General features: G+C 34.7%; 1 protein-coding gene across 1 annotated transcript in view; it reads right to left on the bottom strand.

The window, feature by feature from the left end:
- Nucleotides 1-1,065, bottom strand: part of LOC143243822 (melatonin receptor pdcr-1-like) — a 33,395-nt gene extending 32,330 nt beyond the window's left edge. The window contains exon 1 of the mRNA XM_076487502.1: nt 784-1,065. The gene's annotated coding sequence lies outside the window, so the exon portion shown is untranslated. The remainder of the gene's footprint in view (nt 1-783) is intronic.
- Between the last annotated feature and the right edge of the window lie 23,752 nt (nt 1,066-24,817).

Below are 24,817 nucleotides of genomic sequence, written 5' to 3'. Positions count from 1 at the left end.
ATACCTCTCAATTAGTAACGTGGCTTACACAGTGACTGTATCAACGTCAGGTGTCGCTTAGACTATCAGCACGAATCCCTGATAGTGTGAATTATGTACTAAAACATACTGGATGAAATCTCAAAACGGCTCGAATAACTCGAATATTCTGAGTTACGTGAGACATGTTAGAAAATTCCTGTGCAACTCTGGTCGTAACAAAAAATAAATATTCAACGGTTTGTTTGTAAACAGAAATGTGCACAATGAGCAACATGTGTTGTGTCTACAACGAGTATCGAAACACGGGTTTTAGGGTTATAAACCTTGAACTCGAGATATGTATAGCTGATCTGAGGAAATAAATAGTGCAATCAAAGCAAGTGAACCTCAACAAATTATCTAGTAGAAATTATATCTCTTGTCATACGCACACAGAAAATAAACTGATTAGAATAGCAGGGTAGTTCGTGTTTGTCATTACGAATAGGGTCGCGGGTTCGAATCCCCGTCGCATCATATATACCCGCCCTTTCTGCCGTGGGGGCGTTATAATGTTACGATTAATCCCACTATTTGTTGGTAAAAGAATAGCTGAAAGGTTGGCAATAGGTGGTGATGACTAGCTGTCTTCCGTCTAGCCTTACACTGCTAAGTTTAGGTACGGCTAGAGCAGATAGCCAGCCCTCGTGTAGCTTTGCGCGAAATTCAAAAACAAACAAGCATTACGAAGAGACTTGCTTTTATTAATGTTGTTCGACGTCACTATCACATTAAAACAAGCATCGTAGTTTCATAACTCACCTTTTGTTATCACCATGTTAGTTTTAGCACGAGTTTTCTCTCACGACTTTCCAAATTGATCGAGCTTTGCACATTGTGGATTCAGTCCACCTGTCTTTATGCGCCTACTACACAATATATGTATATCTGCCCGTATATAAATTTCATGGATGGCAAACAGCCAAAAAAATAAAGACGTAACAGGAGAGCCACCAGCTTTTGCAGAAATTACAGATCAAGTTATCGTCGTGATGTTACCTCGACTACCGACTCTGTCGTTGTGTAAGCGTTCACAAGCTTGTCAGGAATAAACCAAGACTGGTTTGAACCAGATGACAGTTGGGATTTAAGATCTTGCTACACGCTGGAAACAAACGCCCTCTATTGATCTATTGTGTCGTAACATATTTCTGGAGCATTTATGTCGTGTTTGTTTTTTTTAACATAATAAAATTTGGGGAGTTATAAGACAATAAAAACATCAAAATAAAATCTGTAATTAGTTGGTTTTATAATTACAATGCCTTATTGATAGGCATATAGAAATTAAGCCTAATGTACATTTATAAAACAATAGAAGTGTATATGATGTTAGAATTGTATTAAAGTGTGCTCCAATTTCTATAAAAATCTAGTTCTTGCTGGTTTTTCCTTCGAGAGATTCACTCACTACGGTCACGAGTGTGTCTGTCTGTTCATCAGAACACGGTCACGAGTGTGTCTGTCTGCTCATCAGAACACGGTCACGATTGTGTCTGTCTGCTCATCAAAAAAAGGTCACGAGTGTGTCTGTCTGCTCATCAGAACACAGTCACGAGTGTGTCTGTCTGTTCATCAGAAGTCCACGTGTGTGTCTGTCTGTTCATCAGAACACGGTCACGAGTGTGTCTGTCTGTTCATCAGAACACGATCACAAGTGAGTCTGTCTGCTCATCAGAACACGGTTACGAGTGTGTCTGTCTGTTCATTTCAATATAATAATCCTTATTTTAATTTTTTTCCCTGTACAATAAAACAGGTAATTAACAGAAATCGTCATTTTAAACAGGCGAAGAGTTCTATAATTTTAAAACTTTCACAACTATTAATTCTTTGGAGACCCTTGGCGCAGGGTTTTGGGATTGCCTCAACTTATAGTTCGATCACAAAAAAGCACAACTCTTGTATAATATTAAATAGCTTTGATATCATTTCATGTCTCTCAAGCATACCTAAAAGCTATGATATCATTAGAATTGTTTTCACCTTTCCTGGTGACCAATGCGAACTACCTTAGTCAAAGAAATGTTATCAGTACAACAAAACGATATTAAGAGTTAGTTTCCGTTTCGTTTCAAACTTCTGAGCCATAACATTTCACTGATCCCATTAAAGCCTGACAAATTCCCCAGTTTATTCCTATGTCGTTTTAAAACCTTCTGAGACACCCTTCTTTAAGACTGAATGTGAAAATTACAGACGTTATCTAGGCCTATGGTGTATTAGGAATGCTGCCTTCCTTGGAAAGTGCGTTTCGTTTTGATTTCAAACATTTCGGTTCACATTGGTTGAAACGTTTTCGTGCTCAGACTTAAAAGACTGACAGACTTTCTGTGTCTGTTTCACACCGAATTTATCCACTGACGAGTTACTTTCATTTAAAAAGATGGAAAACGTGTCAGATCTTAGAACTTGGAACATACAATCTGTTTCTGAACTTTAAAATTACATGTCTAGCTCAAGCCGCAGAAATGCATCAATTTTGATTTTGTAAATTTTATATGATCTCAAGAAGTGGCGAGTCGTTTCCTGCTTTACTGAAGAACTCTACACAGAAAACTCATATTTATTTATTCCATTTTAAATTCTGTTTTCCATTAACTCACAAAAATATTCAGTTCACGTTAGCTTCCATAGTTTTAAAACTGACAGAGAGTATAAGAGACCGAATTATTTTTTTTTTTTTTTGTAGACGAGAGAAACACCTCGCTTTAAAAAAAAAAACATAAAACGTAAAATATTTTGAATAACAGTAATCAAACTATATTTTCCTACCTTCATTTGTTACAATATGAAATGTACACAGAAACAGTGTTTCTCAAACCTTTTAGGTCGTTCCTCTTTGTTACTTTCTGCAATACACTTTGCCTCCCCCTTCCCTCTAGCAAAGGATCAACTAATTAAACATGTTATATATATATATATTTGTAGGTAATAGTGACAACGATAAAATCAGTCTGAAAAACAGAACCGTTGACATACATGACGTAAAACTCTGATGATGTCAATTCCAACAATTGGACATAAGAACTGCAGTAAGACAGATTCCATCAATTGGACGTAACACTCTTAACGAGACAGATTCCAACAATTGGACGCAATACTCTTAACGAGGCAGATTTCAACAATTGGACAAAATACTTTTAATGAGGCAGATTCCAACAATTGGACGTAATACTCTTAACGAGGCAGATTTCAACAATTGGACAAAATACTTTTAATGAGGCAAATTCCAACAATTGGACAGAAGAACTGCAGTAAGACAGATTCCAACAATTGGACGCAATAATCTTAACGAGACAGATTTCAACAATTGGACGTAATACTCTTAACGAGGCAGATTCCAACAATTGGACGCGTTACTCTTAACGAGGCAGATTCCAACAATTGGACAGAAGAACTGCAGTGAGACAGATTCCAACAACTGGACGTAATACTCTTAACGAGACATATTCCAACAACTGGACGTAATACTCATAACGAAACATATTCCAATAATTGGAAGTAATACTCTTAATGACACAATTTCCAGTAATTTGGCACCTAATATTCTTTAGAGTTTTGAAAGTTTTAGTTATATAATAATTTGTTTTCCCACGCATGTATTGCAACTAGTTAAAGATTAAATTCGGTTTTTAAAACTATACCTTAAAGAAAAGAGAAAGTACAAGTGACTTTTATCTCCTATTCATCTTTAAAGGATCTTCGGACAAGGTCGAAAAAAAACTTTACGACTATCAACTTCTAGTTTAATTATTGTCTGAGTGGAATTTATAACTACGAGCAACAAACACGTCTAATAATGTCACTGTTCTTGTTGGTTCAGCAGTGATATCAAAGGCTTTAAAATTAAAATTTTTATTTTACTTCTTTTAAAAAATAAAATAGCAACACGATCTCTGCGTAGGCACAATGCAAATATCCCATTAAATTGTTTGTATCGCTTATACCAATAAAATAAAACAACACCTATAGTTTTTTAGTTTTTTTAATTTTGCGCAAAGCCACACAAGAGCTATCTGCGCTAGCTAAATTCTTGATTTAGCAGTGTAAGACTAGAGAGAAGGCAGCTAGTCATTGCCACATACCGCCAACTCTTAGGCTACACTCTTACCAAAGAATAGTGGGATTGATCGCCACTTTATAACGCCCCCAAGGCTGAAAGGGCGAGTGTGTTTGGTGTGATTGGGGATTCGAACCGGGGATCCTCAGATTACAAGTCGAGCTCCATAACCATAAAAGAGTAAAGCAAGAGCTGACGGTGTGTGGTGATGACTAGCCGCCTTCTCTCTGGCCTTACACTGATAAATTAGGAACGGCTAACGTAGACTGTGACACACTCAAATAGATACATTATTCTTTGAATGTTTATAGATTACTTGGTGTATTAATAACTTTTAACCTTAATATAGCTGATTCTGTTGTCGATTAGCACCGTGAAACGTAACTTACAAAATGTCAGTGTAATAGCATTAGAACGATTCTAGTTAGATTCCAATATTCGTGAATATTCGTGCCTATTTCTCAACAAAATACTTAAATCATCATTTTAAACATTATGTTTTCAGTAGCGACCTCTTTACACAAGTGTAAGAAACTTCAGTATGTTATATAAAACTGTTTTATTGTTTAATGGTGTAACTTGCTGTTGGTAACATGTTGCAAGTGGTAATTGTTGTACGGACTGATCCCGAACAATAGATTCTAGATAATTTTTGTCAATAAAAAGAAACAATTTAATTTTTTTAGTTTACTTGGACTCACAAATATCTCATTACAGACTACTCATCAACATGTGTGGAATTTAACTTTAAAGAATGTAGAATAAATTTGTATTTTTTGAACTGCACGGCTTCATAATGGAACAAAACTGAAAAGATAGCTATTGTTTGATATATGACCGGTAAGTCTTTTAATTGTCCGATAAGTCTAAGTTGTTATTTTTTTACTGTAACTGAGAGGTTTCTTTGTTTCGTTTTTTATAGGATACACTGTGTTTTTTATGTGTGTTTTATCTATCTACGCATGTATCTCTGTGTGTGTCTATATTTGTTCTGGAAGTGACATATGAACACCAGACTCTCATAACTTGGAAACGATTTTCTTGTAGAAGTTACATATGAACATTCGACTCTCATAACTTAAAAAAACCAGTTTGTTCTGGAAGTGACACGTGAACATTCGATTCTCATAACTTAAAAAACAGTTTGTTTTGGAAGTGACACGTGAACATTCGATTCTCATAACTTAAAAACAGTTTGGAAGTGACACAAGGATCCCCACTCTCATGAACTGATAGCCAGCTTTTCTCTAGAAGTGAACTATGAACGTTCGATTCTCATAACTTAAAAACCAGTTTGGAAGTGACACAAGGATTCCCACTCTCATGAACTGATAACCAGCTTTTCTCTAGAGGTGAACTATGAACAGTCGATTTCCACTTTGATAGCATTTTTTATTCCTCTCAGAACGTGTGAAAAAACTAATATTCTCGTAAAAATTTTGTTTAGTTTGGCGAATAAACTACATTATACCATTCCAGAACTAGACACTGGGTTCATAATTATTGGAATTTAGGCAGCAAAAAATGTACTTCCGGCAACTTAGCGCCGTCTCCGTCATTATCTGCTTGGTCATCATGGCGAACAGGAAACAACTGTCCAGTGAGTTAAAAAACCGAATTATTGTAAAATACAAGTCTCGTGTATGTCTTTCCGGTATTGCAACACAACTTAATATGCCAAAATCTGCTGTTCAAAACATAATTGCCAAGTTTAAGCTTACAGAATCAACTGCTCACCTCCCTCGTTCCGGACGCCTCACCAAAATTCTAGAGAGAACCAAGAGGAAGGTTCTCAAAAAAGTTAGTAGGAACCCTCGTTTAACACGTAATGACATACAGAAACTGATAAGGGAAACTGGGGTTGAAGTAAGGACCTCTACAGTTACGAATATGTTACGCTCTTCTGGGTTCAAAGCATGCCGTCCTCGTAGAACTCCATATTTAAAGTCTGTTCATTTAGAAGCACGATTGAGGTATGCAAGAAAGCATGTAGATAAACCATTTACCTATTGGAAGAGTATTCTTTGGTCAGACGAGTCTAAAATCGAGCTTTTCGGCCACAATGATGTTCGCTATATTTTCGGTAAGAAGGGGGAACGAAATATTCCAAAGAACACTGTCCCTACAGTTAAACATGGAGGTGACTCAATCATGGTATGGGGTTCCTTTAGCTCTTCTGGTGTAGGTAGCTTTCACCGCGTCAACGGAATCATGAAAAAAGAAGAGTACGTTGATATATTAGGCACTTATATCAAGAATGGTGCTTGGAACTTGAGGCTTGGGCGTCGTTGGATCTTCCAGCACGACAATGACCCTAAACACACATCAAAATATGTACAATCCTGGTTGCAGAGGAACCATATAAGCATTCTGAAGTAGCCATCACAGTTACCTGATCTCAACCTAATTGAAAACATTTGGCATGAGTTGAAGACCAGGGTTCATCATCATCATCCGAAATACTTGCAAGAGTTGGAAGCCTTCTGTAAAGAAGAATGGAAGAAAATACCAGTTGAGTACTGTCAAACGATCATGGAGGGCTAGGAGGAGAGATTGCGCCAAGTAATTCACCTGAAAGGCTACACAACTGACCATTAAAGTAGACGCACGAACACTTTCTGCGCCTCCTATGTTTGGTTACTTGTGTATAAACAATAAGTGTGTTTATAATAATAAAAAGGCATAAAATAACACAGTTTACGCATCCACAACAGGATATACAACAAAAACGATTGTTTCAAATACAATTCATCTTCATATTAATGCTAAACCAGTTTAGAGACCCGTGAAACGAATCAGGGTTCTGTTGCTGAAAAGTTGCGATTATTTCTGTGCACAACATAACACTGATATCACTCTATTTCATACAAAAACCATGTTTGAAAAGATATATCTTAAATATCTCTATATTTGTGTCCCACTTCTTTAATCGCTGCACCTCAGGGGCAAGGTCTACAAACGTTCAAATTCGGGTTCTGATACGCGTGGTGGACAAAACACAAGTAGTCATTGCGTAGCATTATGCTTAACAATAAATAAAATCAAACAAAACTTTAAATCCCAAAATAATACGTTCTATTTTATTCATAGCACCACATTTAATAACGAATCCTAAAATATCTATTGATCCTTAGAAGAATAAAAATTATATCTATCATTCAAGTCTGCCTATTTCTTATGTAAGCCTTTCATTAATACTAAGGATCTTATTGTATCTGTAGTTTAAAATAAAAATTTTAAGTAAACGTTTGAAGGGCGCTAACTTTTGTTATTATGAAATCATAAAATATTCGAAGCATTACTTTGAATTCCACGTCAAAAGTAGACTGGGAGATAGAAAAACAAAATAATTTAAAACTAACCAGTAGAAACTGCATTTGTGTCTAATAAATCTCACTAAAATCATTTATTGACATGAATCATTAAACGAAAACTTATCATGGGTAGAATAAACTGAATCAGCAGTTGAGTATCTTCGTTACTGGTGGTGTTTTCGACCATAATCCCAATAGCTTACTTCATGAAGTTTTGTCATGCTCAGTCTCACCTTTCAGCCATATAACATGTTAACAGTGAAAAATAATCTTCTATAATGTAAAGTTAGCCTAAACTTTACAACAAGTAAGATGTAAATTGTGACATTATTGGGAAAACATGTAACACGGGAACAAAAAACTCAGTTTATAGCAACAAGTTAAAAAATAGAGTTAAAGAAATACTTAAATAGCAGACCCTTAAAAATATTCACTTATTTGTTAGACAGTTTGTCTAATTTCACACGATATTCACACCAATGACTCACAATATCAGATGCCATCAACATCACATAAGTGGCTTAAACAGTATTCCAAAAGAAGATAAATAATCAGTCAATGTTTGAGACAATTTCAGACTATTCCGGTATCTACAATATGCGTTGTATGGACATAGTAAATTGAGAAAGAAAACTTGAAAGTGAAAAAAAATGAATTGGAAATTTTACTCCTGGAACGATTGTGTTCCATAAACAAAACAAAAATATAAGTTTGATTCTTTATACTAAAACTGAGTTTTTAAAAATAATTTTTGGCTAAGAAGTCCGCAGATGGTTATTGTTAACTGTTAAAAAATAATTAAATAACTAGAACTTTCGTCAACTGAAAATTTGAATTAATTATTGAATTAAATATAAAAAGCTCTAACGTTTTATTCAGTTTTTCTACGCCTACATTTACATTGTAAACGAAAATTCTAAAAAAATATTTTGAAGATATATCTCGTTTGATAATTTTTTTTAAAAATAGTTGAACCAAAGTAGCTAGTCGAGTTGTTTGGAGAACGAATTATTAAAAAAAAAAAAAGGCGAGTGTTAGTTCATTACGTTTATACATCTTTAAAAAAATAAACGCCATCTTACGGAATATTCATCAGTTATAATATATATGTTCAAAACATCAGCAGGTGATTTCCAAACCAAAATACAAATTAGTGTTTTGTAAGTAACGAGTTATATTACTTTTCTTGATGTTGAATATTTTTACATGTTTATTACATTCGAGAAATTCACACCCTTACATATATATATATATACATACATGAACAGATTAACAGAAGTTTATTCTCAAAAAATTTTTTTTTACCTAAACCTAGATAAATGTACGTAGTGCTCACCAGTCTTAATATTTCACACGTAAGTAAGAATCAACTAAGTAGAAAGCTGACAAGTCACCACAGCCCATTAATGTTAGAGGGGTGGAAAGATTATGTGTTATCTAGAAAATTATTGAAATTAAGGTGTTAGTTTATGTGCCTGACCTTCATATTAATGAATTACACATATTACCATTTTGTTTATAAAGTTAGAAAAACTTTTTATTTCAGCCAGCGTATTTTTTTATTATCTTCTGGAGAGTACGAGAACTCTCAGGACATAGTTGTATGTCTCGTAAGTGGACTTCTTCTAACTATATTGCCTTAAGACGTTTGACATGTAACCTGAGGATCACGGGTTCGAATTCCCGTCGCACCAAACATGCTCGCCCTTTCAGCCATAGGGGCGTTATAATTCTACTGTTAATCCCACTATTCGTTGATAAAAGCCCAAGAGTTGGCGGTGGTTGGTGATGACTAGCTGCCTTCCCTGTAGTCTTACATTGCTGAATTAGGGACAGCTAGGAAAGATAGCTCTCATGTAGCTTTGAGCGAAATTAAAACAAAACAAAAACTATATTGCCAAGTTTTGCAAATTCCTATGCATGCGTTACAAATTCCTAAGAAAAGAATTCTTTTTCGGACAGAGAAAAATAATGGATAAATTTTAATATTAAATCTCGCAATCACGAGGTTCTAGTCTTGTTCTAAACCTGAGATTTCGTTGTACGAAATTATACCACATATACAATTATAATTTAAAACTGTAGATAGCGCCTCAGTTTCAGAGTTTTTAACCTACCAAGGGAAATAAATAAGTATTTTTTCATGTAAATATTCACTGGAAAATAACCAGTAAAATAACATGAAGATAAACAAAACAAACCAGACAAGCGGACTCTGAACAAGGATAATTTCCTATTATTAGACTGTTTATCTTTTACACGTTGGAAACAAATGCATGAATAACGTACAAGGGTTAAAGTTACAGTTGTAAGGAGTAACAACATCTACCAGCGAGGATGGCTGTTTAAAATTCTAACTGTTGTAATATGAAATGCAGAGAGAGAACTGGCTTTGAAAGTTGTGCAGATGTTCATAGCTTCTTGTTTTTTTCTTTGGAAAGGAGTTCTCCAGAGAACGGAAACGGAAACCATACATTAAAGTATTGTACATAACGATGCAAACATATACAGCACATAAATACCTATTTAAAGATCAATCTACGTTATATTTCTCTCTCTGCAGCTATAAATATGTATGTTACTGAAATACATATCTATATATTTCTTTATCCAAGTTGTTACGCTATTAGAAAGTTTTAAAGTTGTATAAAGATGGGGGGGGGGAAAGACCATAAACTCCAGAGCAGGTTCATATTTGTTTCACTTAACGTTTCGTTTTCACAATTCCTTTCGAAGCGACGCCTACTATTAAAATCACAATGTGCAGAAGACTATACATTTTATATTTGTTCTAAAGACCAATGGAGACCGTGAAACAAGGCCACGTGGATTATATTGTGTACATTAAAAATCAAAAATATACAACAGTATTTATAATGAACCTGTTAACGTACAACGAGATACAGAACATCCAGTTAATAAATGTAAAAATAAGACTATAATACAGTAAAACCTATCTAACCGGAAATTGCATAGGGCGGAAACTTGTACAAGTCAGAAATATCAAAACTTTGTAGCATAATCTTAAGATTTCTCTTATAAAAGACTCTCTATATGACAGAACCTGAGTAATGCATACGTAAAACTATCACTATCTGAAATGACCATGAAAACCGACGTGTTAGATGCAATTGCATTTTTAAGCCACTCAATCAAATGTGTAAAAGATGAATGTGTAATAAAGTGCTTTTGAAACTGTGGATTTATTCTTGATAATGGCAGAGATTGTGGAAAAGTTGTTTGTTATGATGATTCTAGTGAAATCCAAACTCTGATAGAGAAGATTGATGCAGATGATTCTGTGAACGTGGAAAGTTTTGTGAACGTTGACAAGAATGTTTAACAGAAACTGATGAAATTGATTTAAAATCTATAATAGAATCACAAGATGGTAACAGTGTGAGAGATTCAGAAGATGAACAAAGTGGAAAAGATAGTGAGGAAATAGAAATTCCTACTTCATTGCAAGTGTTAAGTTATATTAACACTATCAAATTGTATGCAAAAATGAAGGGGAAAAATAAACTTTATGAAAAGGCCGTAGAATTAGAGTTCTCTTTTAACCACATGAGAAAGCCCATTAAAAGAAACGAAACAATTGAAATTGGACACTTTCTTCAAATAAATTTGATTAACATTTTGTGTACTTATGTATATTTTGAATATCTATTTTTGTTCTTATTCCAATATACAGCATAAACAGTATACCTTTATTCACAAACGTCTTACTTCCCTTGAGTCAAGCAAGTATAACGTTCCGCTCAAAAATTATATATAATTAAGGAAATGCATATTCATTGTCTAAGCTGAAAACCTGCTTAAGCCGAAAGTTTTACTCGGTCCCGTGCGATTCTGCCTTAGAAGGGTTCTACTGCATAAAAAATAAATTTAATTTGAGAAGTGAGGTTAACTATCAAGGAATGAACAAAGACCTACGGACATAGTGTCCATCTTGTATCACAATTAATTTGTGGATTAGTTTTCGAAAAAATGAAATTCCTTTACAATTACAGTCCAGGAAACATTAACTGTAGCAAGGATGTCATATTATAAATTGACATCAAATGTTGCTCTACCAAGTTTTTTCTATATAGATGGCACTGGCATAGCTTTTACTCCAAAAGTTGTGAAGTATTTGACCCTCTATTCTCTTTCAACAATAAAATGAAAGCGTTAAGCCTAAAACTCAAGTTTTCAAGATATTACTTATCCGCAGATCGAATATCTTTGAGAAGGTAAAACAACTAATATCTTGATATTAATAACATATTTTGTATCTTGCTTGCATTCCTCTATCATGAGCTTCATAGAAACAACAAAATTAGCCGATCTTAAGCCTTATATAAAGTACTTTTTGAACAGCGGTTCCTCCTTTCAGTGTATATCTACTTTATATATAATGTTTTATTGACGGTAGCGATGTAGGAATAGCCATACTTGGCAAAGGAATGGAAACTGGTTACAAAAATAAAAAAGGCCCATGTGTTACAACAGACGTAATAACGTAAATCTAGGTCAGACACAAAGGATAACATGTATGTATTTCGTAAAGAATAGATACTTTTCCCTAGAGTTTGGATACATGTACGTCACGAGAACTTGAGATATTTGGTTCAAGAACAAGTTTGTTTGTTTTGAATTTCGCGTAAAGCTATTCGAGGGCTATCTGCGCTAGCCGTCCCTAATTTGGCAGTGTAAGACTAAAGGAAGGCAGCTAGTCATCACCACCCACCGCCAACTCTTGGGTTACTCTTTTACCAACGACTAGTGGGATTGATCGTCACATTATAACGTCCCCACGGCTGAAAAAGTGAGCATGTTTGGTGCGACCGGGATTCGAACCCGCGACCCTCGGATTACGAGTCGAACACACTTGGCCATGCCGAGCCCAGGTTCAAGAACAAACAGAGACTTCAACTACGATGATTGCACTGCAACTCGTGACGTTTAAACAAGTGATTTTACCAGCCCAAATACTGCACCCTAAACACATATGAAAAATTGTTTATTTCCTGGTAAAAATATGTGTGGTACGTTACAAAGTTACAACAGTTCTTGAAAGTAAGACTTATCTTTAAACGTTCGTTGTATCTCCAAACACTAGTTGTTTGTGAATATCATAAATTTTAGTTTCCAAAAGTGGCAAAAGAAAATCACGTGTTGCTACATCAAGGTTATCCAACTTTGAGGCCTGGCATGGTCAGGTGGGTTAAAGCGTTCGACTCGTAATCTGAGGGCCACGGGTTCGAATCCCCGTCACACCAAACATGCTCGTTCTTTCAGCTGTCGGGGCATTATAATGTTACAGTCAATCCCACTATTCATTAGTAAGAGAGTAGCCAAAGAGTAGCTGCCTTCCCTTTAGTCTTACATTGCTGAATTAGGGACGGCTAGCGCAGATAACCCTCGTGTAGTTTTGCGCGAAATTCGAAAACAAACAAACAAATCCAGCTATGAGACAGCATTATTTCCTGATATTAAAAGGAAGAATTTGTAATTACTGCGTAGAAAATTCGTAACCAAAACAATCACATAACATTGAAGAATTTACACTGATGGTACAAAAAATTACGATAAAACAATTTACGGAACAATGGATAATTTGTACTGATGAGACGACATATCCTTAAACAAAACTAATACCAAACAATGGATAATTTGTACTGATGAAATGACGTATCATTAAACAAAACAAGCACCGAACAATGAATAATTTGTACTCATAACACTGCATATCTTTAAACAAATCAATTACTGAAGAATGGAGACTTTGTACAGATGACATGAAAAATCTGTAAACAAAACAATTACCAAACAATGGAGAATTTGCATTCAGTCCGATGTATAAAACAGTTATTTTCAACAAGGAAGACATGTTATACGACCCAGAATCATGAAAAGCTATGAATAAACATGGTTTTGATAACGCCAAAGAAATATACTAAAATTTCATACATTTATTATTAGCTATTCAAGTTGACAGCAGCGCCACTCGCTAGTTAAAAAACATGGAAATATATGTTAGAATACGACATCTAGCCACAAGTTCTCTTGATTAAATGTTTAGAAAATAAAATAACCGTAAAAAGATTATTACTACATACTACACGTGCACGACTATTTTAGCCTAGATTACAGCGTCCTCTAACAGTGAATTCGAAGGTGTATGGTTCACAACTCGTTGCCGTAAAGGCCTTCGCACTCATTTTCATTTAATGGTGTTTACACCATGGTTTCTCAAAGTAGCTGATATGGACATCTTGTAGTTGATGAAACTGTGAAGTCGATGGACAAAATAAATATGAGTAAAATTTAATTATTGATATATTTATCATGTATATTTATATATATATATATATCTTGTGCATTGCTGCATATATCATGTATAGTACTATATTTATCATTATATTCATATATATATATCTTGTACAATGCTTTATTTATCATGTATAGTACTATATTTATCAGGTATAATAATAAATATTGTATATATATCTTGTACACTGCTGTATTAATCATATATATTGATACATATATATATATATATATCTTGTACACTGCTGTATTAATCATATATATTGATACATATATATATATATCTTGTACACTGCTGTATTTATCATGTATATTGATATATATATATATATATCTTGTACACTGCTGTATTTATCATGTATATTGATATATATATATCTTGTACACTGCTGTATTTATCATGTATATTGATATATATATATCTTGTACACTGCTGTATTTATCATGTATATTGATATATATATATATATCTTGCATGTTGCTGTATTTATCATGTATACTACTACATTCATCATTATATTGATACATATATATCTTGTTCATTGCTGGATTTATCATGTATATTAATATATATATATCTTGTACACTGCTGTATTTATCATATATAGTACTATATTTATCATGTACATTGATATATATATATATGTATCTTGTACATTGCTATATTTATCATGTATATTGATATATATACCTATACACTACGAACGAATTTTTAAAAATAACGCAATTGGTTCCTAGATACATTCGTTACATTTATATTAAATAAATCCACAACTACGCATAATATTTAGCAACATTTCGCAGTTTAAAAAAATGTTCATATATTTTTTAAATGATAAATTAACATTTTCTACGAACCACATAAAACTAGGTTTCTGAAACACGCCTCACTGCCACACTTATCTATCGAGTGTGTCTTTATATGTTTGAGGAACTCATCTACTGAAAGTGTTTTATCAGGAATAACAAAAATTGTTTCCACGAGACTCTGACAACAGTGAGATTGCACGTTGACATTTAATACTGTCTATGAAATATCGGTCTCGTGATTGCATCAGATATCGAACAAATAGCTTCGAATGGAATATGTCTGTAATATTGGACTTCTTCTTGTCAGGAAGATACATTTTATAGTCCATAATTCCACTACCTTTTACCCGTCGAAAGACACATAAGTAGGAAACATGGAATGTTTGATATTAATAATACGTGTTTTTGCTAAGAAAGTGAAATGCTGATGTGGCCGGGTAAGGGGAACTATTTACCAAATAACAAGGAATGTTTGTTTGCTTTTAAATTTCGCGCAAAGCTACACAAGGGCTATCTGCGCTAGTTGTCCCTAATTTAGCAGTGTGAGACTAGAAGGAAGACAGCTACTCATCACCACCCACCGCCAACTCTTGGACTAATCTTTTACCAATAAATAGGAAGATTGATCGTTTTTTTAGACAACTAGGTGATGGAGACGAAAAATGGATATTTTATAAAAATGTTAAGCGCTGCAGACAATGCCTCAGTGCAGGTAACCTGGCTAAAGCACACCCCAAAATGGACCTCTACCCTAGGAAATTCTTGTTAAGCGTTTGGTGGGATATTGTTGGTGGGATCTACTTTGAGTTGCTGCCACACAACCTAATAATTATATCAGACTTCTATTGTCAACAGTTAGAGCGCTTGAATGTTGCACTGAAAGAAAATATGCCTGTTTTGATCAATCGTAAAGTTGTTGTGTTACACCAGAATAATGCACGGCCCCATACAACAAGGATCACATATGCAAAGATTGAAAAGCTAGACTGGGAACAACTTCCACATCCTCCTTATTCTCCAGACTTTGTCCCATCTGATTATCATCTATTCTGAAGTTTGTAGAACTTTCCAGATGGAAAAGAGTTGGAAACACATTAAAGATATTAAAACTACCCTCTCTACATTCTTTTCCTCCAAACCCCAATAATTTTACAGAAGTGGCATTCAGAAGCTTGTGAATCGTTGGCAGGAAGTAATTAATAGTAATGGAACATACATTATTGATTAAATAACATTAAAACATTTGAAATCTTTTCTCTTTTTTCTGAACCTAAAATTGGACATGACTTAAGGAATGACCCGATAACAATGAATAGTGGGATTGACTAAAAATTATAACGTCCCCACGGGTGAAAGGGCGAACATGTTTGGTATGACGGGATTTCGAACTCGCGACTCTCAGATTACGGATGGATCGCCCTCACCACCTGGCCATGCTGAGCCAGATAAGAAGGAGGAAGCCTAGTTATTAAATGAATTAAACGATCATTTGTGAATGCAAATTGAAATCGATCCCTGACTTATTTAAGATATATTCGCAATTAATTGAGTATTTTCGCTTGTGCAATAATTGTTTCACATGTTAACCACGGGTTAACGTGAGTGACTCTCTAGTACAAAAGGAATTATCTACTTCTCTAGGTATAATGATATATACATCAATTATATTATAGAAATCACTATCAGAATCTCCGTGAGTTTCATTAGGCTTAGCTTCATTATAACAGGCGATACTGACGTTTTTCCTGAAAAGCAAAATATTGTCGCATTCAGCTGGCCAGAATTCTTCTTTTATCTCATACACCTGCGACGTATTTCACGTATTTCTCTTTTAAACATATCAGAACTCCGCCTGATGCTTCATACAAAAGAGACTCAAATGTAGCTTCATGCTTACCGTGTACAGGCTGTTTCTGGCTCGCTCGCACCTGAAGAATGACGTGTACCACCAGAGTGATCTGCTAGCTACCTTCTGTCTATTTAAAATTAGGGTTAGCTATACAGAGATCACCGTTCGCGCGCAATTTGAATCAATCAATCAGGTAAAAAAAATATATATATGGACGATAATAAATTTACAAAAACATACTATGATATTGTTTTGTTTGTTTTTGAATTTCGCGCAAAGCTACTCGAGGGCTATCTGCGCTAGCCGTCCCTAATTTAGCAGTGTAAGAGTAGAGAAAGGCAGTTAGTCTTGGGCTACTCTTTTACCAACGAATAGGGGGGATTGACTGTCACATTATAACGCCCCCACGGTTAAAAGGGCGAGCATGTTTGGCGCGACAGAGATGCGAACCCCCGACCCTCAAATTACGAGTCGCACGCCTTAACCCAACTGGCCATGCGGGGCCGCTATGATATTTTACTCTAAAGGATTCTAAGATAATGGACGTAACACAACCTGAAGATTAGGAAGTTGGCCTCGCAATTTGTAGGTCGAGGGTTAGAATCCCGTTACCATACATCTCAACCGACTTAATAAAAAGTAGCTCAAGAGTTGGCGATGAGTGTTGTTAACTAGCTGCTTCCTTCTAGTCTATTACTAATAAATTAGACACAGCTAGTGGAGGTAGCCCTTAAGTAGATTTGGTCGAATTGTAAAGCAAACAACCGAACAACATAAGATAAAATTACTTCATTCAAACAACTTAACGTAGTAGGTGATGCATCAGAAGAAACCGTTTTGATAAACACTTTAAATAATTATATCTTGGAGAGTTGACTGCAAATTTCATTAAACTGATTACTTGTACGTGTTATAGAATTAGAAGATGAGGTTATATTGATCTAAACCTCTAGTTTTCACCGCAATTTCTTAAATTTCTCCCAATTAAACTTTTTAATGATATTTTCTTACAAACAGCCTATTATTATTATTATTGTTTTATTTTGTATTTTTGCAGTTACTCCGGGTGTGTCAACTTCCAATGTTCCATATGATTTTAATAATAGTCCTAACTTGTGGCCACATGGCTACTTTTAATAGTTTTAACTTGTGGCCACATAACTACTTTTAATAATCATAACTTGTGGCCACATTGTTAATTTTAACAGTCCTAACTTGTGGCCACATAGCTACTTTTAATTGTCCTAACTTGTGGCCACATAGCTACTTTTAATTGTCCTAACTTATGGCCACATGATTACTTTTAATAATCCTAACTTGTGGCCACATTGTTAATTTTAATAGTCCTAACTTGTGGTCACATGGCTATTTTAATTGTCCTAACTTGTGGCCACATGGATACTTTTAATAGTCCTAACTTGTGGCCACATGGCTACTTTTAATAGTTTTAACTTGTGACCACATGACTACTTTTAATAATCATAACTTGTGGCCACATTGTTAAGTTTAACAGTCCTGACTTGTGGCCACATAGCTACTTTTAATTGTCCTAACCTGTGGTCACATGGCTACTTTTAATAGTCCTATCTTGTGGCCACATGACTACTTTTAATAATCCTTACTTGTGGCCACATTGTTCGTTTCAGTTTATATTATTTGTGAGACCAAACAGCTGAAATGAGATTATTTTAGCGTAAATATTTGGTCTAAAGGAAAACAACTATTACTTGTGTCCAGACTTCTCACTGTTAGGCCTAAGTTATGTTTTTCTTTGAATTAAACATTAAGGAAGAACGAGGGATAATAATTAGGTTATAAATATATGATAAACTTTTACCCACTTAATGATAAAGTAAACGTTGTAAACACGTATGTGTGCATAAATGAGTGATTGTTTGGGCAAGTCCGTCACCAAACCTACCTGTCATACCTGCATTACCAGATGGTTAAGGCACTTGACTCGTAATTCGAGTGTCGCTGGTTCAAATCACCATCATACCAAACATGTTCGCCCCTTCAAACCACGCACACCTACCTGTCAAACATTGAGCCACGGCGCCGTATTTATACATGAGTGGATCACTTTTACAGACTGCTACCTCGGCTAAAATTTTAGGATTAACTTATGATACCAAATTAACGTGGATACAACATACTAACAATATCCCGATTAGAATCTGGAAAAGAGCAAATTATGCAAGAAGTCTATCAGGTAAAAATCAAGGTACATCACCTGATAATATAATAAAAATATACAAAACATACATCGGACCTATAATAGAATACGCATGTCCAGCCTGGATAAACATAACACAAAAACAATCACACAAACCACAAAAAATACACAATTCAATCTTAATTTCAGCCTATAAAGAACCACGTAGCACTTCATCCTCATTCATGTATGAGGGCTGTTCAAAAAATACGCGGACTGACGTCATAAAACAAAATGTACTTTATTTAGAAGTTACAGGTCTGGGACCCCTTCAAAGTACTCTCCTTCCCAACGCACACACTTATCTCAACGGTGTTTCCACTTGTTGAAACAGTCCTGGTACATTACATTCTTTTGTAATGTCTTCCAGCTCCTTCGTCGCATTTGCCTTAATCTCGGGAATCGTCTCAAATCTTCTTCCTTTCAAGGGTCTTTTGAGTTTGGGAACAAGAAAAAATCGCAAGGAGCAAGGTCAGGTGAGTAGGAGGAGTGGGGAAGAACAGTGATCGAGTGTTTGGCCAAAAACTCACGAGTTCTGAGGCACAAATTTCGCAGCAACGCGGTGCATCTTCAATTTTTCGGTCAAAATCTCGTAACAAGATCCAACTGATATCCCACACTCTTCAGCAAGCTTCCTGACAGTCAGACGTCGATTTGCCCGCATCAAGATGTTGATTTTGTCGACGTGTGGGTCGTCAGTTGACGTGGAAGGACGTCCAGGACGCTTATCATCTTCAATGGACTGTCGACCATCCTTAAACGTTCATGCCACTTGAAACATGCCGTACGCTTTATAGCAACATCACCGTAAGCCGTGTTAAGCATAGCAAAAGTTTCAGTCGCAGATTTTCCAAGTTTAACACAAAATTTCACAGTAAGTCGTTGCTCCTTCAGGTCATTCATTTTGAAATCCGCCAAACGAAAAAATCGCACTTCACTTAAAACCGCGTAGCTAATACACAAATGAAGATATCTGCAATCGGGAAATGGCGTCGGAATCAGCTGATCTGTGCGAAACTAGCGACACCAAGTGGATTCCCCTGGAACCAACTAGAGCCGCGCAATTGAAACAGTCCGCGTATTTTTTTAACAGACCTCGTACAAGTATACAAACATAGAACTAATATCTGTAAGACTCTTTCATAATGTACTAAAGTATTTTATTAAGAATTGGCATAAAAATGACTTAAAGTGTGATCTTAACAGACACTACGTACATGATGAACGTAGTCCTAAGTGCCTCTCTCCTATAAATATATATTTAAGAAATATAAATCAAGCTGGTTACTATGTACTAGACGTTTAGAATTAGTATAATATTCATAGCTTTTTCTTTCTCTCTCTCTTTTTTGTTCGTTATATATAAATATATATTAAAATTATTAAAATAATAATAATGAAATAATATAAAAGAAGAAAATAAAAAAGGGCAAATCAAGACAATATATGGACATTGCCCTGAAAAGGGCCAGAGTACTGCGGGTCACTCTAGCTCTAAAACACTACAACCACAATATAGTAGTAGCCGACATGAACGTTAGGGATGGAGGAAGAGGTCTTGTGCACCTGTCCCTCCTGGGTATCTAAAATCGAACATACCCAAATACCCACAAAGAATAAGCGAAGCTGTCAAAAATTAAATCAGAAAATTATTAGCTATCTTTCGTTTCATGAAAACTCCAGATAATTCTTTGTATAATAAACTGCATTAAAAAACGACGAAACGCTATTTGAGAAACCTATATGGAGAAACTTAATAAGTTAAGTTAAATCATTTAAAAATATTTACTCACTAACATTTCTATGTCATCAGTGATGACGAGAAAACCCAAACTGGAGGTTTTGTAGACAAATATACAACTGGATTACTGAACGTGTAAGATATCGTAGATCCTAACAAAACTGTAAAGTAAATATTGAGTTAATAAAATATATTCGGCTCGTTGGTTTGGGTTGAGAAAATATTTTATGTAGAGGAGCGAACAACGTCATCGTCAGGTTCACAAAGAAAGAAAGAGGTAACTGACCGAGAGCTGACCACATGTTTGAAGAAGGTTGTGTAACTGAGTGTAGGAATGTAGAGGGCGTGCTTAGATGTTTGATTATATTTATTAATATAGGTATAAAGGTGTTCCTTTGTATTGGTTTATTTTTTACTTACGTTACTGTATAAGTAAGGCTTCTTTAATTATGCGTTTGTTTATATTTGTTTCTTTATTTAGTATTTGGGTGTTTACTATTCCCGATATTAGTAGAAAAATAACCAACATTTGGCAAAAACTAGTAATGAATTAGAAAACTCCCTTTGTTAACCTGAAGATGACCTTAAAAGATTAAAATGTTGCTCTGTTCTTGATTTTCACTTCAAGTAGGTTTCTCGTCATCTCTTTATTATTTCTGTTATGTCTACGTTGATGACTAATGACGTTAAGGTACACGTGCATGTTTACGTCTAAACAAAATAATTTTAGCTTTTTGTTTTCTTATCTTTCCGTATAAAATTGTTTTCATATTTAAACTTTATATTTACGTTAAGCTTATATGTTCAAGAATACGTGGGCAAACACCAGTATCCAAGTTCCATACTTCTATTACCCACACACATGTGTTGCATTCAATGTGAGACAATGGTTGAATTTCTCGGTACAGCTTTTATTTTTCAGTTACCATAGCAACAGACTGTCAATCAACTTCCTAAAGTTTCCGTACAATCGTGTCTAGTGATATTTATACGAAGTTAATAAAACGACGTATTTAATAATCGTTTTCTAATCCATGTCTATACACAGAACTAATTTAAAAGTAAAAGTTAGATTATTTTTCCTGTATGTACATAAAATATATATATCACTACATGATAAGATATTATATACAAATCCAGAATTTCCCCTGGGCTTCTTGTATACGTACATAACCGTCTTTTGTTCTGGTCACGAGCTGAAGTGTTTTACGGGACCGTTTTCGAAGTGTTAAAAGAATCTTTTAACCTAAAGGCGAGGATTCTTAACAATCTTTCTCTTACTGTTTACTCACCACGTGATTTGTTAGATTTGAGTCACGAGGTAATGAACGTGCCGCACAAGCAAACGTTAGAATAACACTGGCAGTTTCTTACAAAGTCAACAGAAACTGTTATTGCCCTGTTTAAATACGACTTAACAAAACGAAGCTAAGCCTAACCAGCATGACAAGGTACACAATAAGAGATTGATAAATATGTTGTTTATTCATGTTTCAAAAATTATGTGCTTACTTCGTTTTCTGTGATAAACATGTAAAAAGTGTGATCTTGGTTTTGTTATTGTTAAACACAAAGCTAAATAATTGACTATCTTTGGTTCGACCCCCAAGGGTATCAGTACCATGCTTATAGCGTCGTAAGCCTGCGGATTGCCCTCCAGTAGCACAACGGCACATCTTCGGACTCACAATTATAGAAACCAGGTTTCGATACCCATGGTGGGCAGAGCACTGATAGCCAGTTGTGTAGATTTATGCTTATAGAAAACCAGCATACAAACAAAACAACTGTGACATTCAGTGAGTTATATTTGTGAAACAAGATTAGGTATACATTTAACAAAATTAACTTGAATATTTCCAGTTTTCACTCTCATTTGGCTTTAATAACCTAAACTACAAGATATAATATCAAATGAATTACGTATGTCACGCACTGCATAAAAAATAACAAAAGAGCATTGCTGTTATGGAGACAGTGGTTATACAGGGAAATATTCCCTTGTGCAGTTTTGTGCTTAATTATAAAGAAACAAACAAAAAACCTGTAGATTTACCGAAGAGCCACTGGAGAAAGAGAGTCAGCCGTTGGCTGTAACTATTACAAATCCTAAAAATGAAAATACACAAAAATTAAAGTACAATTGTGAAATGGCACAAGGGAAAAGGCAGGCATTGTCATCATTAGTGTGGAGATTATATGACGTCAGTCACGTTTTGACGGAAGAGGACATCCTGTAGGGACATGTAGAAAGAGACACAAAATACTCTCGAACAACATAGTACCAGAACAGGCTGAACCAGCTAATGAAGGTAAGTAGTAGTTGCCGTCCATCTAGTGTTTCACTGCCATATTTGGGATCCCGAGAGCAGATAACATTGGTTTTGCTTTGGGTAAAACTTAAAACAAACAAACTTTACTGTGAATAACGTTCTAGCATTTAAAAATAAACATTTAAAATTGAGAACGATCGAAACGTTGTACCTGTTTCAAAAACCAATCTTACTGTAAATCGTAATAAAGTAACGAAACTTCTTGTGGTGTTCACAAATCGTGCGAAGTTTCATCCAAATCAGACTTTAACCCTTTAGTTTCGCACGTTTTGAAATATACCTTTGCATTTGTATTCATTGTCTAAAAGCACCGGATTTAACTAATGTTAATTAATGTTACAATCAGCTAATTAGGTTCTAAATTCATATTCTAGGTGACGGGAATACGACTTATTCCAACATACATTATAACAGAACGAGGGTAACTTCTTGTTGTTTGTTTTTTTTAACTCGGAGTAAGTTGTGAAAGGATGTTTAAATGAGAAGAAACAAAACTGAAAATGTTTCGAATAATCAGTGATAAGTCCATTCCACGAAGCCAATATATATCTGTGTGTGAAAATGAAAATAAGTCTCAGTGATAAGTCCATTCCACGAAGCCAATATATATCTGTGTGTGAAAATGAAAATAAGTGTAAAATATTTGGAAATCCTAATACACGTGTTATTTTCAGTGTGAAGATTATTGCTTTGATTTTCACATCTTCTAAACAGAACGTTGAACAACCGTTGAAACGTTTTCTCACCCACAAAACAAGCTGCTATTATGTTTATTCAATACATCTATCGCTAGATGGCAGCACATGATAAAGACATGTAAATTTAAACTATTGTAGGACTGTCGTTCTCTCCATGACCATATTTTTAGCAGTGCAATATCTTATCGTAGGGACAAACTTTATAACACAGAGTAAGATAAAAGTAATAAAGATATTTTGATATAAATTGCAGAAAATAAGTCAATCTTAGAGGTATAGAGAGGAAAACTAAATATCCTGTCTCTAGCATGACATCAAGTTTGATATGTTATGGGCCACCTTAACTAGCGGTTCTCAAACGTTTACGTCTGTGATTCAATTTGATGAAGCAAAAGACCCCACGGATCGCCTATTGGTCTTATTTTACCTGTTCTATTATCTCATATGGACTCGGCCGTGGCTATTTGCGTCAGTAGGCTACTTGGAGCACAGTAAGAACTACCAGTGTCATAGAACCACTTGCCCAAACCATAAGTAGTGGTTACGTTCATAACACACATACGTTTAGAAATGGATATTTCTGGGGTTCTCTCTGTTTTTGCAAAAGCTACATATCAGGACTCAGAAAAGGGTGCAAAACAGCAAAAGTGGTAAACACGTACATCACAGTGCCGTTTGGAATCTTAAAATTCCATCATAAGCGGCCCATAATAACATACATTATTCAAAGGTCATCTACCAATCTGTTGTATTTCTATTCATGATTTCAAAATACCAACCAGTTGTTCATTTAACCACGAACTATCCACTGAAGAAATAAGAACTTTATATACTGCACAAACTATTAACTCTTTCTTCTGTATATGTGTTTAAGTATTCTTACTTTAGTCGCATACTTTCATCTTCATGTATTTTGTATGTTCCAATTCAAATGAGAAAGTGGTACTTTTACTTATTTTGTATATTCTGAAACGTCCTTTGATTAAATGTTTAGAGATATTGTATTTGTTTGTAGTTACCTTCTGATCTTCACTTGATGAGTTTATTACGTCTGTGAAACTTGTATGAAAACGTATGAATGGAAATCAGTGGGAAAAAATAGACATAAAATTCATAAACCATGCTTGAAGAAAGTTAATATGACAACCAAATAGAACGTGAATTGTTTCAACGAAAATTAAATTAAAGCACTTATAATAATGATCAAAAGATGGCGACACACAAACAATAGGTATCAATTTCTTTAGCTTAATATTTTCGAAAACATAAGTTCATTTTAAGAACAAAGTGACATTATACTGTCTTTGTGTACGCCGTATGGAATCAAACACCGTATTTTAGCGTTATAAGTCTGTAAACTTACTACTGTCTCACCGGAAATCGAAATCGTAAAAAATATTTTATAAAACATAAAGAAAATCTTTTAATTTAATCAAGATGTTAAATTTTAAATAAGAC

The sequence above is a fragment of the Tachypleus tridentatus genome, chromosome 2, assembly GCF_004210375.1.
Source record: "Tachypleus tridentatus isolate NWPU-2018 chromosome 2, ASM421037v1, whole genome shotgun sequence".
Lineage (NCBI taxonomy): Eukaryota > Metazoa > Arthropoda > Merostomata > Xiphosura > Limulidae > Tachypleus > Tachypleus tridentatus.
Note: the sequence above shows the minus strand (reverse complement) of the source record. Positions and strands in the feature narration are given on the sequence as shown.